We start from the raw sequence: 13,890 nt of genomic DNA on the forward strand, positions 1-13,890 counted from the left end.
GCATTCCTCCTCCTCCAAACACGGCGAGTTGAGTTGATGCCAAAGAGCTCCATTTTGGTCTCATCTGACCACAACACTTTCACCCAGTTCTCCTCTGAATCATTCAGATGTTCATTGGCAAACTTCATACGGGCCTGTATATGTGCTTTCTTGAGCAGGGGGACCTTGCGGGCGCTGCAGGATTTCAGTCCTTCACGGCGTAGTGTGTTACCAATTGTTTTCTTGGTGACTATGGTCCCAGCTGCCTTGAGATCATTGACAAGATCCTCCCGTGTAGTTCTGGGCTGATTCCTCACCGTTCTCATGATCATTGCAACTCCACTAGGTCAGATCTTGCATGGAGCCCCAGGCCGAGGGAGATTGACAGTTATTTTGTGTTTCTTCCATTTGCGAATAATCGCACCAACTGTTGTCACCTTCTCACCAAGCTGCTTGGCGATGGTCTTGTAGCCCATTCCAGCCTTGTGTAGGTCTACAAACTTGTCCCTGACATCCTTGGAGAGCTCTTTGGTCTTGGCCATGGTGGAGAGTTTGGAATCTGATTGATTGATTGCTTCTGTGGACAGGTGTCTTTTATACAGGTAACAAGCTGAGATTAGGAGCACTCCCTTTAAGAGTGTGCTCCTAATCTCAGCTCGTTACCTGTATAGAAGTCACCTGGGAGCCAGAAATCTTTCTGATTGAGAGGGGGTCAAATACTTATTTCCCTCATTAAAATGCAAATCAATTTATAACATTTTTGACATGCGTTTTTCTGGATTTTTGTTGTTGTTATTCTGTCTCTCACTGTTCAAATAAACCTACCATTAAAATTATAGACGGATCATTTATTTGTCATTGGGCAAACGTACAATATCAGCAGGGGATCAAATACTAGCTAGCTACATTACTAAGCTTCCTGTGTTCTAAGTTCGGAGTCATTTTATAACTTGCATTGATGGTATCACGTTCCTATAACTAAATAGATTACAAATAAATAAAAAAAGACTACCTGATAGCAGTTTGTCAGACAGAGATCTCTTAAGCTGTCACAAGCTGTGTCTCCCACCTTAGGTACGGAGAACGTGATTGGTAGAGATGGTACACGAGTTTTGACTGGTTTACAGTTTAGTACTCAGCAGCCCAAATTATACACACATTGACAATAGGTTAGTTAATTGAGGTACTTATCATTTTCATGTGCAATTTTTTCATTTCTCAACTGGGAAAATATCATGTAAACTAAAAATACATGTACTGTATCTATCTTAAACAAACATCAAAAGGTTCAACAACAAAGGTTTGATCTTCCGATATTGAATATGCCAATCGATCTTATCAATACAGGTGTTAATTATGATCAATATCTATTCATCTCTGGTATTGGTATTAACCGTGACTATAGAATTACATTTTCCTTCACATCATAACCTCAAAGTGAGCTTCAGAGAGTTAGGATTCCATTCACGTTCCCTTTCATACCCAGAGCTCACCTCCACACCCCAATCCTGCCAGCCTGGAAATGAAAACTAGAGCATTAGGGATGTGTCCGAAATGGCACCCTATTCCCTGTGTAGTGCACTAATTTTGAATAGGACAGATAGGATACAGCCTAGTTGTTTTCATTATTTCCCGATAGATATCTTCAGAGAAAATTAAAACTTCCATCCACCCCATTCAACCCCCTGTTGTAGAAGCAGGAAAACTATCAAGATGAAGGCTGATTATTCAGCCTTGTCCCTCCATTCAGAAATCAGCTTGTTCCTCATTGATTGGAAAGACATAATGTATTCACCGCCGTGAACAGAGAACGTCTTTATCTGAGAGTTAGGATAAAATAACAATTAATGAGCCAGTGGAAGTCTGTTTGGGAAGAAACACACACACACATGCGCATACACGTACACACACACACACAGACACAAACGTGCATGTGCATGCAAGCGCACAGGCGGGCAGACAGGTACACACACACACTAGAGATTCTGATTAACAAGCAGTCAGGAATTAGATATTACAGAGAGAGAACATGTCACACAGCTAGTTTAGCTCAAGCGTTCCCCAAATCTGCTAAGACAGTGAATTATTATACTGGGTTCCATATGAGAGACCCAAACTACAAATTGTTTTGCGCAATCATGTCTCATCTTGCTTTGACTACTCATAAATCATACAATCGACCTCTGGATACAGAGCAAAAACAGCCAAACAGGCTCAGTAGAGATACAGGGAGACTGAGAAACAACATTTTCTATTTGTTGTCTTGTTTATGTTTACTTTGTTTTATAATGAGTCTTCTTAACCTGGTTCTTCTACTCTATCCACCTAATGCTACTCACACACAGGCTGCTCTTTCAGTCCCAGTGTGTTGAGTAGGGTTACTGATGTTTATTAAAGCTGTCTCTGGATACCCCACACAACCATCTGGATAGGAGTGTATGTGTGTGTGTGTGTATGGTGCTGTGTGTATGGTGCTGTGTGTCTGGTGCTGTGTGTCTGGTGCTGTGTGTCTGGAGCTGTGTGTCTGGTGCTGTGTGTCTGGAGCTGTGTGTCTGGTGCTGTGTGTCTGGTGCTGTGTGTCTGGTGCTGTGTGTCTGGTGCTGTGTGTCTGGTGCTGTGTGTCTGGAGCTGTGTGTCTGATGCTGTGTGTCTGGAGCTGTGTGTCTGGTGCTGTGTGTCTGGTGCTGTGTGTCTGGTGCTGTGTGTCTGGTGCTGTGTGTCTGGAGCTGTGTGTCTGGTGCTGTGTGTCTGGAGCTGTGTGTCTGGTGCTGTGTGTCTGGTGCTGTGTGTCTGGAGCTGTGTGTCTGGTGCTGTGTGTCTGGAGCTGTGTGTCTGGTGCTGTGTGTCTGGTGCTGTGTGTCTGGTGCTGTGTGTCTGGTGCTGTGTGTCTGGTGCTGTGTGTCTGGTGCTGTGTGTCTGGTGCTGTGTGTCTGGTGCTGTGTGTCTGGTGCTGTGTGTCTGGTGCTGTGTGTCTGGAGCTGTGTGTCTGATGCTGTGTGTCTGGAGCTGTGTGTCTGGAGCTGTGTCTAATTACTTTTCCCAGGGTGCAAAGCACTCTACAACCGAATCATATCCAATCAGATGGCCCAGTCCTCTGGCACGCTGTAGTGTCCCTTCAGACCAGGACTCTCTCTTCCCTCTCCTCAGTTCACTTCCTCTCTTTTTCCTTTTATCAGCACATTCTCTCTCTCTCTCTCCTCTCCTTGACTCCATCCCTTTTCTTCACTCCCTTTTCTCTTCAGAATTCACTCGTTCTCATCTCCCAACAGCCAGCAACGTGACATTTAGACACGCAGGGTCCAGCCACGCACAGAGAACACAGAGAGAAAACACTTTAACACCAACAGCATCTAAAGAGCCCTGAAGCTTGCCCAATCTACAGCCATAAAAAATTAAGAGCCTCCAGCCAGAGAGTGACAGTTATGTGTGTCTGGGGGAAATCAACCATTTTTACATTTTACATTTTAGTCATTTAGCAGACGCTCTTATCCAGAGCGACTTACAGTTAGTGAGTGCATACATTATTTTTTTTATTACATTTTTCATACTAGCCCCCCGTGGGAATCGAACCCACAACCCTGGTGTTGCAAACGCCATGCTCTACCAACTGAGCTACATCCCTGCCGGCCATTCCCTCCCCTACCCTGGACGACGCTGGGCCAAATGTGCGCCGCCCCAACCCTCATAGGCTTTGAACTACAGCTTCAGTAGGGAGGGCACAGCTGGGTGTCTAGAGGGGTATTGGCTGGTCTTTTAGGTTTGGGGTAGAGAAAGAGTAATAGAACTAGTTCAAACAGTTTGTAGCCATAGCTTATGTGTATAAGGTCAAAGCGGTCCCCTCTTGTTGCTCAAAGTCACAGACCATGTTAAACCAAGATAAACATGTACACACTTTGTACTATCGAACGATGATCGCCCAGCTGTGACACAATGGTCCAGAGAACCTGCTCCTAAAGACCCTGTCACAGAATGTTGCCTAGCAACCCCATAACAACAGACCCCTCGGAATTCAAACGTATTCTATATTTTTTGTTTAGTTTTTTACAGGCAACGGTCCTTCTGAAGGATGTGAGGGACAGGCTATCACCACGGTGATCTCGGAGCTCTCGTTGTCAGGTGGACCAGCGGGAGTTCCTCTGTGGAGGCATGCCAGTATCTAGCCTGATCCCAGAACTGTTTGTGCGGTCTTGCCAACTCCTATTGACAATGACCATAGGAGTTGGTAAACCAGCACAAACAGATCTGGAACCAGGTTAGCCCAGATTAACAGTACATCCTACACCTACACTGAACAAAAATATAAACGCAACATGTAAAGTGTTGGTCCCATGTTTCATGAGCTGAGATCCCAGAAATGTTCCATATGCACAAAAGCGTATTTCTCTCAAATTCTGTGCACAAATTTGTTTACATCCCTGTTAGTGACCATTTCTCCTTTGCCAAGATAATCCATCCACCTGACAGGTGTGGCATATCAAGAAGATGATTAAACAGCATGATCATTACACAGGTGCACCTTGTGCTGGGGACAACAAAAGGTCACTCTAAAATGTGCAGTTTTGTTATACAACACAATGCCACAGATGTCTCAAGTTTTCCGACTTCAGTGGGCAAATGCTCACCTTCGATGGCCACTGGCACACTGGAGAAGTGTGCTCCTCACGGATGAATCCCGGTTTTAACTGTACCGGGCAGATGGCAGACAGCATATATGGCGTCGTGTGGGCAAGAAGTTTGCTGATGTCAACGTTGTGAACAGAGTGCACCATGGTGGCGGTGGGGTTATGGTATGGGCAGGCATAAGCTACGGACAACGAACACAATTGCATTTTAACAATGGTAGTTTCAATGCACAGATATACCATGACGAGATCCTGAGGCCCATTGTCGTGCCATTCATCCGCCGCCATCATCTCATGTTTCAGCATGATAATGCAGACTCATGTCGCAAGGATCTGTACACAATTCCTGGAAGCTGAAATTGTCCCAGTTCTTCCAAGGCCTGCATACTCACCAGACATGTCACCCATCGAGCATGTTTGGGATGCTCTGGATCGATGTGTACAACAGCATGTTCCAGTTCCCGCTAATATACAGCAACTCTGCACAGCCATTGAAGAGGAGTGGGACAACATTCCACAATCAACAGCCTGATCAACTTTATGCGAAGGAGATGTGTCGCGCTGCATCAAGCAAATGGTGGTCACACCAGATACTGACTGGTTTTCTGATCCAGGTATCTGTGACCAACAGATGCATATCTGTATTCCCAGTCATGTGAAATCCATAGATTAGGGCCTAATTAATTAATTAAAATTGACTGATTTCCTTATCTGAACTGTAACTCAGTAAAATCTTTGAAATTGTTGCTTGTTGCATTTATATTTTTGTTTACAAGGGGGATACCAGACTTGTAAAACTATTTGAAAAGGGGGGCATGGCTCAATGTCTAACTTTTACTAAGTGCTCTATCTAGGCTTATATAAGTGTACTGCACTTTGCCAGGGCCTGTCCAATGAACCATGGGTTACTCAGAAGTTAAAACAGTCTCCCCTCACTCTTTAAACCCCAGGAACCGGAGGAGAGGAAAGACGGAAAGAGAGAGGAGGAAAAAGAGAAGAGAGAGAGGTCAGAGCTGAGGGTGTTAAGCATCAGTGAGCTTTGAGAGACATTGGGAGAGCCTCTCAGGTGGAAGAGAGACCCTGAGTTTGGGAGAGTGTGTGTGTGTGTGTGTGTGTGTATGTGAGTGTATGGGTGCAGACTTAAGTGGTCATTAAAAAACCTGCTGCCCATAGTGCACTCTTTCCCTCTTAAAACATTTAACACCCCCTCAGGATTCTGAGTTCAAATGAGTCTGGGCAAGTTCCTTGAACAGATCAAGGATCAGCTTACTCTTTCCCCAATTCTAGTGGGGGAAATCAAAACTGACCTTGGATCAGTATCTACAGTGGCAACCTCATCATACACTGCACTCTGTATAAACTGTGGGATGCACACAGTGGGGTGGATAACAACATTACAACAGATAACTAGGTACGGATAGTTTGTATAGACCAGTCCTAGCCCCAGTCCAGTTCAACAGTCCAGTTCAGTCCCCTGACTTCACCAGAAAAAGTACAGTACAGTAGCTAACCAGGTCATCTGAGGAGAACAGGGTGCAACCAAGGTGAGATCTTCATTCAACATTCAACAATGTTTTGCTGCCTCTGAAGGGCTATGTTACCTCGAGGGAGGAGAGAAGGGGAGAGAGGGATATACATGTATATAGACAGAGATGGACATGAAGAGTAGAGGAGCATGGAGAATGAGAGAGAGGACTACAGAGTAACTGAAGTATGAGAGAGAGGACTACAGAGTAACTGAAGTATGAGAGAGAGGACTACAGAGTAACTGAAGTATGAGAGAGAGCGAGAAAGCGATAAAGAAAGAGAGTAAAAGAGAGAGTGCGCTTACCAGAAACGTTCTGTGTGTCACAGGGGGCTGAGGCAGTTGTCGAGTTTCAGCTTTCTTTCTTCAATGTTCATTGCCCTTTTCCCCTCTTCAGAAATGGAAGCTTGACCTCCAAATGAGTCAAGGAAAGAATGGATGGAATTTCACAGAATTTACCTAACAGAGAAAGGAAAGAGAAAGGGAAGCCATTTCTATTTGTATTTATTATGGATCCCCATTAGCTGCTGCACAGGCAGCAGCTCCAGCAAAATTAAGGCAGTTATACAATTTTAAAAACATTACATTCATAACAGATTTCACAACACACCAAGTGTGTGCCTTCAGGCCTCTACTCTAATACCACATATCTACAACACAATATCCATGTGTACGTGTGTGTAGAGTGTGTATGTTATCGTGTGTGTATGCATGTGTCTGTGCCTATGTTTGTGTTGCTTCACAGTCCCCGCTGTTCCATAAGGTGTTTTTTTTATCTGTTTTTGAAATCTAATTTTACTGCTTGTTGATGTGGAATAGAGTTCCATGTAGTCATGGCTCTATGAATTCTGATTGCAAAGAAAACCTCTTACCGGGACCGTACGCAGATGCCTAAAATATTCACAACCTTTAATCAAAAAGCTCAAACTTTTTGCCTTATTTTCTTTTGAAGGAATTCATTCTAGGAAAATGTATCTATTTGAAGATATTTGATAGACACCAGGGGTAAAAGCATAAACAGGTTAAATGCGAGTCAGGAACAATGCCTATGAATTATCTAAAAGCTCCAAATGCAAAAAGAAAGAGCAGAAGCTCAAAAGATAATCAAATTAATGTAATTGAATTATTCTGTAAAGAGAGGGGGACTGTGCTGTATTCTCATGCTAATCGGAGCAGCGCTCTGAGAGAGCAGCATCAACACATCAGTCACCATACAGAGATCAAAACATTGACGTCCTCACATGGATAAAAGTACGCACCAGCTTTGTTTGAGAGAGGAGGAGAGATGTTTTGGTGAGAAAATAATAAGATATGGATAGAAATTGTATGAAAAGACTTACTGTAGAAGGAGTGTTGAGGGAATTTGGATGTGAAATATAGTCACTAGAGTGGAAAATGAACTTACAGTTGAAGTCGGAAGTTTACATACTCCTTAGCCAAATACATTTCAACTCAGTTTTTCACAATTCCTGACTTTTAATCCTTGTAAAAATTCCCTGTCTTAGGTCAGTTAGAATCACCACTTTATTTGAAGAATGTGTGTCAGAATAATAGTAGAGAGAATTATCTATTTCAGCTTTTATTTCTTTCATCACATTCCCAGTGGGTCAGAAGTGTACATACACTCAATTAGTATTTGGTAGCATTGCCTTTAAATTGTTTAACTTGGGTCAAATGTTTTGGGTAGCCTTCCACAAGCTTCCCACAATAAGTTGGGTGAATTTTGGCCCATTCCTCCTGACAGAGCTCGTGTAACTGAGTCAGGTTTGTAGGCTTCCTTGCTCGCACACGCTTTTTCAGTTCTGCCCACACATTTTCTATAGGAGTGAGGTCAGGGCTTTGTGATGGCCACTCCAATACCTTGACTTTGTTGTCCTTAAGCCATTTTGCCACAACTTTGGAAGTATGCATGGGGTCATTGTCCATTTGGAAGACCCATTTGCAACCAAGCTTTAACTTCCTGAGTGATGTGTTGAGATGTTGCTTCAATATATCCACATAATTTTCCTTCCTCATGATGCCATCTATTTTGTGAAGTGCACCATGTCCCCATGTGCAGTTGCAAACCGTAGTCTGGCTTTTTTATGGCGGTTTTGGAGCAGTGGCTTCTTCCTTGCTGAGCGGCCTTTCAGGTTATGACGATATAGGACTATAGATACTAGATATAGATACTTTTGTACCTTTTTCCTCCAGAATCTTCACAAGGTCCTTTGCTGTTGTTCAGGAATTGATTTGCACTTTTCGCACCAAATACCTTCATCTCTAGGAGACAAAACGCATCTCCTTCCTGAGCGGTATGACAGCTGTGTGGTCCCATTGTGTTTATACTTGCGTACTATTGTTTGTACAGATGAACGTGGTACCTTCAGGCGTTTGGAAATTGCTCCCAAGGATGAACCAGACTTGTGGAGGTCTACACATTTTTTTTCGGAGGTCTTGGCTGATTTCATTTGATTTTCCCATGATGTCAAGCAGAGGCACTGAGTTTGAAGGTAGGCCTTGAAATGCATCCACAGGTACACCTCCAATTGACTCAGATGATGTCAAAAAGCTTCTAAAGCCATGACATCCTTTTCTGGAATTTTCCAAGCTGTTTAAAGGCACAGTCAATTTAGTGTATGTACACTTCTGACCCACTGGAATTGTGATACAGTGAATTATAAGTGAAATAATCTGTCTGTAAACAATTGTTGGAAAAATTACTTGTGTCATGCACAAAGTAGATGTCCTAACCGACTTGCCAAAACTATAGTTTGTTAACAAGAAATTTGTGGAGTGGTTGGAAAACAAGTTTTAATGACTCCTAAGTGTATGTAAACTTACGACTTCAACTGTATATGTGTAATGTAAAGGATAACTTCTACAGTTGCAAGAGGAGAGAGAGAGAGAGAGAGAGAGAGAAAGAGGGGAACATTAGAGTTTGATATAAAATAACATAATCCATATAAAACTGTCTAGACTATGAAAGAGACTGATCCATAGTAAGTGAGTTTGATCTGGAGGAGAAGGCAGCCATGTGGTCCAATGGGCTGAGGAAGGTGTGTGACTGACAGACAGAGACAGACACACACAAAAACAGACGCACGCTCTCTCTCACACACACACACACACACACACACACACACTTGATTTAATCCGAGCTGGCAGACCACTGGAGCTTGACTAGTTGACGGCCCACAGTGTACACACAAGTACACACACCTGAGCAGCGCACACACACACCAACAATTGCAGACCAAGCCCAAGCCTTTACCACAAAACCATCATTACGTTTCCAGGTTGCAAGGCGGCGTGTTTATCCCAGGAGGAGGGAGGCTCATTTTGATGCGGGACATAAATATGTACACAACCCCCCCATCAACCAGTCAATATGGATCCAATAAAGAGGAGCAGGAAAACCAAGCAGGAAATGTCAGGCCTAATGAGACACATTCATCCTACAGTCAGACAGGGAGGTCATATTTCTGACTGCTGCACATAACCCACTGGGCACAGAAGTCAATTCAACATCTATTCCATGTTGGTTCAATGTCATTTCATTGAAATGACGTGGAAACAAAGTTGATTCAACCAGTGTGTGGCCAGTGGGAAAAGCCTATATTACAGGTAGGAAGATAACACGTTGTTTCCGTCTCCTTCTTCATTTGTTCTAGCCACTCTGGTGGACACAGTAACATCCAAACTCCACATATTGCTGAAGGTGACTGCTGAGGTAAAACCATGAAGAAACCGTTAGAAAGAGAGGCACTATAATGGGAAGTTGGTCTGAAGTGAATACAGGACACTGAGATGGTCTCGCTCTCTCTCAAAATGTCAGCAGGAAAAGTCAACAGACGTTTGTTGTAGTTGGAGAGAGGACATTGTTATTATTGTCTTCACCTCCTGTAACACAGCTAAGAGATAGTAAGATGAGATAGTAAGATGAGTTTGATAGTAAGATGTAAGTCGCTCTGGATAAGAGCGTCTGCTAAATGACAAAAATAAAAATAATAAAAATAAATAATAATAATAAATAAATAATAATAAATAATAGTAAGTGCAAAACCCTGCACAGTGTCTGATTACGTAACACTAGAACACTTTGTCTTCCTCCTAGCCTCTGAAACACAGCAGAGTGCACTAAGTGCTGTAGTAAAGCTAGCAGTGAACAGAGGCCCCATCCATTACAACACACATCCATTACCTCGCTTCTCTATAGTTATAAAGGACAAGGGAGGACCTGCACTCTCAGTCCAGTGTCCGAGCGGCTATTCCTCGCACACCTAGAACCTAACACTTCAATATAGCCTATATAATTTAACTTGTAAAACGTGTTGCCTTTTATATGTGGCATAAACACAACCAGTCACAATGTTTTAATCTGATTAGGCTACTTTAAAAGTCTCCTGTAGGCATGCGCACGGTCGTCCTAAATATAATTCCAGCATCCTCAAAATGGCTTGACATTAACCAGGTTTCCATCTAACCTTATCATGTGGGATAAAAATGTCAAGACATCATGGGAAAGCATGCAGTTTATTAAGCTACAGATGAAATCAATTATGATTAACTTCACAGGTTGGTGAAAGTGCACGGTGATGAGGATGATGCTCCTTTCAATGAATATCGAGGGTCTTATTCTGGTGACATGATGATCAATGCTTGGCTGCCGTTTGCCAAATAAAAATACTATCACACTTTTCTCCATAATCATCTCATAATGTCGTAGGCTATACCCGCACTGTATCTGCCAGCTGTTGGCTAGAGCACATGTGCCAATACCAGAGTAGGGGGGAGTTTAAGGCTTGGTGTTCCTGCCACTCGCACCAAGTCAGGGGTGCGAGTCGTCAGCCCGGTACGGCCTGTTCCTGCTCCACGCACCAAGCCAGGGGTGCGCATCGTCAGCCCGGTACGGCCCGTTGCTGCTCCACGCACCAAGCCAGGGGTGAAAGAATAAATAACTGAAAAGTGGTGCGTGCATATGTGTCACACCCTGGCTCTGGGGACTCTATATGTTGAGCCAGGGTGTGTAGATTCTATGTGTTGTTGTTCTATGTCGGGAATCTAGTTTTGTATTTTCTATGTTGGCCAGAGTGGTTCCCAATCAGAGGCAACGAGTGTCAGCTGTTGCTGGTTGTCTCTGATTGGGAACCATATTTAAACAGTCTGTTTGCCCATAGTGTTTGTGGGATCTTGTTCCTTTTGGTTTATTTTGTAGCCAAGGACTTCACGTTTCGTTATCGTTTGTTGTTTTGTTCGGTTAATCACCTAATAAAGAGTATGTTTGCATTTCACGCTGCGCCTTGGTCCTCCTCCTTCAACGATCGTGACAGAAGATCCCACCATTCCAGGACCAAACAGCGTGTCCAGAAGCAGGCAGCCTGGACGTGGGAGCAAATATTGGACGGGCAGGGGTCCTGGACCTGGGAGGAAATCCAGGCCGGGATGGATCGCCGTCCATGGAAGGAGACGGTAGAGGCGCGACGGAGAGAGGTGCAACGGCGTCAACAGTGTCGTCGTCGGAAGGACGAGAGGCAACCCCAACATTTTTTTAGGGGGGGGTACACGGCATGGGCGACGGGGCAGCAGGAGGCAGCTACAGGGCGTATTAGGAGGTTAGGTGAGGAGGCCACCAGGTTAAGGGGGCTATTGGTGCAGAGGGAGCAGGAGTTAGTGGTGCAGAGGGTGGAGCTACTGGAGGCGATAAGGGAGAAGGTGAGAGTAGAGGCACGGCGAGAGGAACTGTGTAGGCAGCTGAGGGAGCGGAGGGTTATGACGAAACCCAGTCCCGCTCCTCACACCAAGCAAGTGGTGTGCGTCACCAGTCCGGTCCGGCCCGTTCCTGCTCCCCGCACTAAGTTGATGGTGCGCGTCGCCAGCCCGGCCCGGCCTGTTCCTGCCACTCGCACCAAGCCTACGGTGAGCGTCGCCAGCCCGGCCCGACCTGTTCCTGCCACTCGCACCAAGCCTACGGTGTGCGTCGCCAGCCCGGCCCGGCCTGTTCCTGCTCCCCGCACCAAGCTAATGGTGCGCGTCGCCAGCCCGGCCCGGCCTGTTCCTGCTCCACGCACCAAGCTAATGGTGCGCGTCGCCAGCCCGGCCCGGCCTGTTCCTGCTCCCCGCACCAAGCTAATGGTGCGCGTCGCCAGCCCGGCCCGGCCTGTTCCTGCTCCCTGCACCAAGCTAATGGTGCGCGTCGCCAGCCAGGCCCGGCATGTTCCTGCCACTCGCACCAAGCCTACGGTGCGCGTCGCCAGCCCGGCCCGGCCTGTTCCTGCCACTCGCACCAAGCCTACGGTGCGCGTCGCCAGCCCGGCCCGGCCTGTTCCTGCTCCCCGCACCAAGCTAATGGTGCGCGTCGCCAGCCCGGCCCGGCCTGTTCCTGCTCCCTGCACCAAGCTAATGGTGCGCGTCGCCAGCCAGGCCCGGCATGTTCCTGCCACTCGCACCAAGCCTACGGTGCGCGTCGCCAGCCCGGCCCGGCCTGTTCCTGCCACTCGCACCAAGCCTACGGTGCGCGTCGCCAGCCCGGCCCGGCCTGTTCCTGCCACTCGCACCAAGCCTACGGTGCGCGTCGCCAGCCCGGCCCGGCCTGTTCCTGCCACTCGCACCAAGCCTACGGTGCGCGTCGCCAGCCCGGCCCGGCCTGTTCCTGCCACTCGCACCAACCCTACGGTGCGCGTCGCCAGCCCGGCCCGGCCTGTTCCTGCCACTCGCACCAAGCCTACGGTGTGCGTCGCCAGCCCGGCCAGGCCTGTTCCTGCCACTCGCACCAAGCCAGGGGTGCGAGTCGTCAGCCCGGTACGGCCTGTTCCTGCTCCACGCACCAAGCCAGGGGTGCGCATCGTCAGCCCGGTACGGCCCGTTGCTGCTCCACGCACCAAGCCAGGGGTGCGCATCGTCAGCCCGGTCCGGCCCGTTCCTGCTCCACGCACCAAGCCAGGGGTGTGCGTCGTCAGTCCGGCACAACCCGTGCCTGGGTCACCGGTGCCTGGTCAGGTACCGGTCAGCTGCTCCACACCAGAGCTCAAGCAAGCCGCTCCTACGATGTCTAGTCCAGCTCCAGCCAGCGGGGCCAGACCGGACCAGGGGCGCTACGGGGGGATTATTGGAGGGTGGTGGGCAAGCCCGGAGCCGGAACCGCCTCCGAGGAGGAATGCCCACCCAGCCCTCCCCTGTTTTGTTTATGTTGAGGCGCGGTCGCAGTCCACGCCTTTGGGGGGTACTGTCACACCCTGGCTCTGGGGACTCTATATGTTGAGCCAGGGTGTGTAGATTCTATGTGTTGTTGTTCTATGTCGGGAATCTAGTTTTGTATTTTCTATGTTGGCCAGAGTGGTTCCCAATCAGAGGCAACGAGTGTCAGCTGTTGCTGGTTGTCTCTGATTGGGAACCATATTTAAACAGTCTGTTTGCCCATAGTGTTTGTGGGATCTTGTTCCTTTTGGTTTATTTTGTAGCCAAGGACTTCACGTTTCGTTATCGTTTGTTGTTTTGTTCGGTTAATCACCTAATAAAGAGTATGTTTGCATTTCACGCTGCGCCTTGGTCCTCCTCCTTCGACGATCGTGACAATATGTATTCACCCCGTTTGCTATGAAGCTCCTAAATAAGATCTGGTGCAACCAATTACCTTCAGAAGTCACATAATTAGTTAAATGAAGTCCACCTGTGTGCAATCTAAGTGTCACATGATCTGTCACATGATCTCAGTAAATATACACCTGTTCTGAAAGGCCCAGAGTCTGCAACACCACTAAGCAAGGGGCACCACCAAGCAAGCGG

The 13,890-nt window shown here is 46.7% G+C and overlaps 1 protein-coding gene across 1 annotated transcript in view; it reads right to left on the bottom strand.

Moving 5' to 3' along the window:
• LOC121579078 (LARGE xylosyl- and glucuronyltransferase 2) overlaps positions 1-13,890 on the bottom strand; it is a 255,289-nt gene that overhangs the window by 178,349 nt on the left and 63,050 nt on the right. The window contains exon 2 of the mRNA XM_041893357.2: positions 6,433-6,585. The gene's annotated coding sequence lies outside the window, so the exon portion shown is untranslated. The remainder of the gene's footprint in view (positions 1-6,432; positions 6,586-13,890) is intronic.

The sequence above is a fragment of the Coregonus clupeaformis genome, chromosome 3 (assembly GCF_020615455.1).
Source record: "Coregonus clupeaformis isolate EN_2021a chromosome 3, ASM2061545v1, whole genome shotgun sequence".
Taxonomy (NCBI): Eukaryota; Metazoa; Chordata; class Actinopteri; order Salmoniformes; family Salmonidae; genus Coregonus; species Coregonus clupeaformis.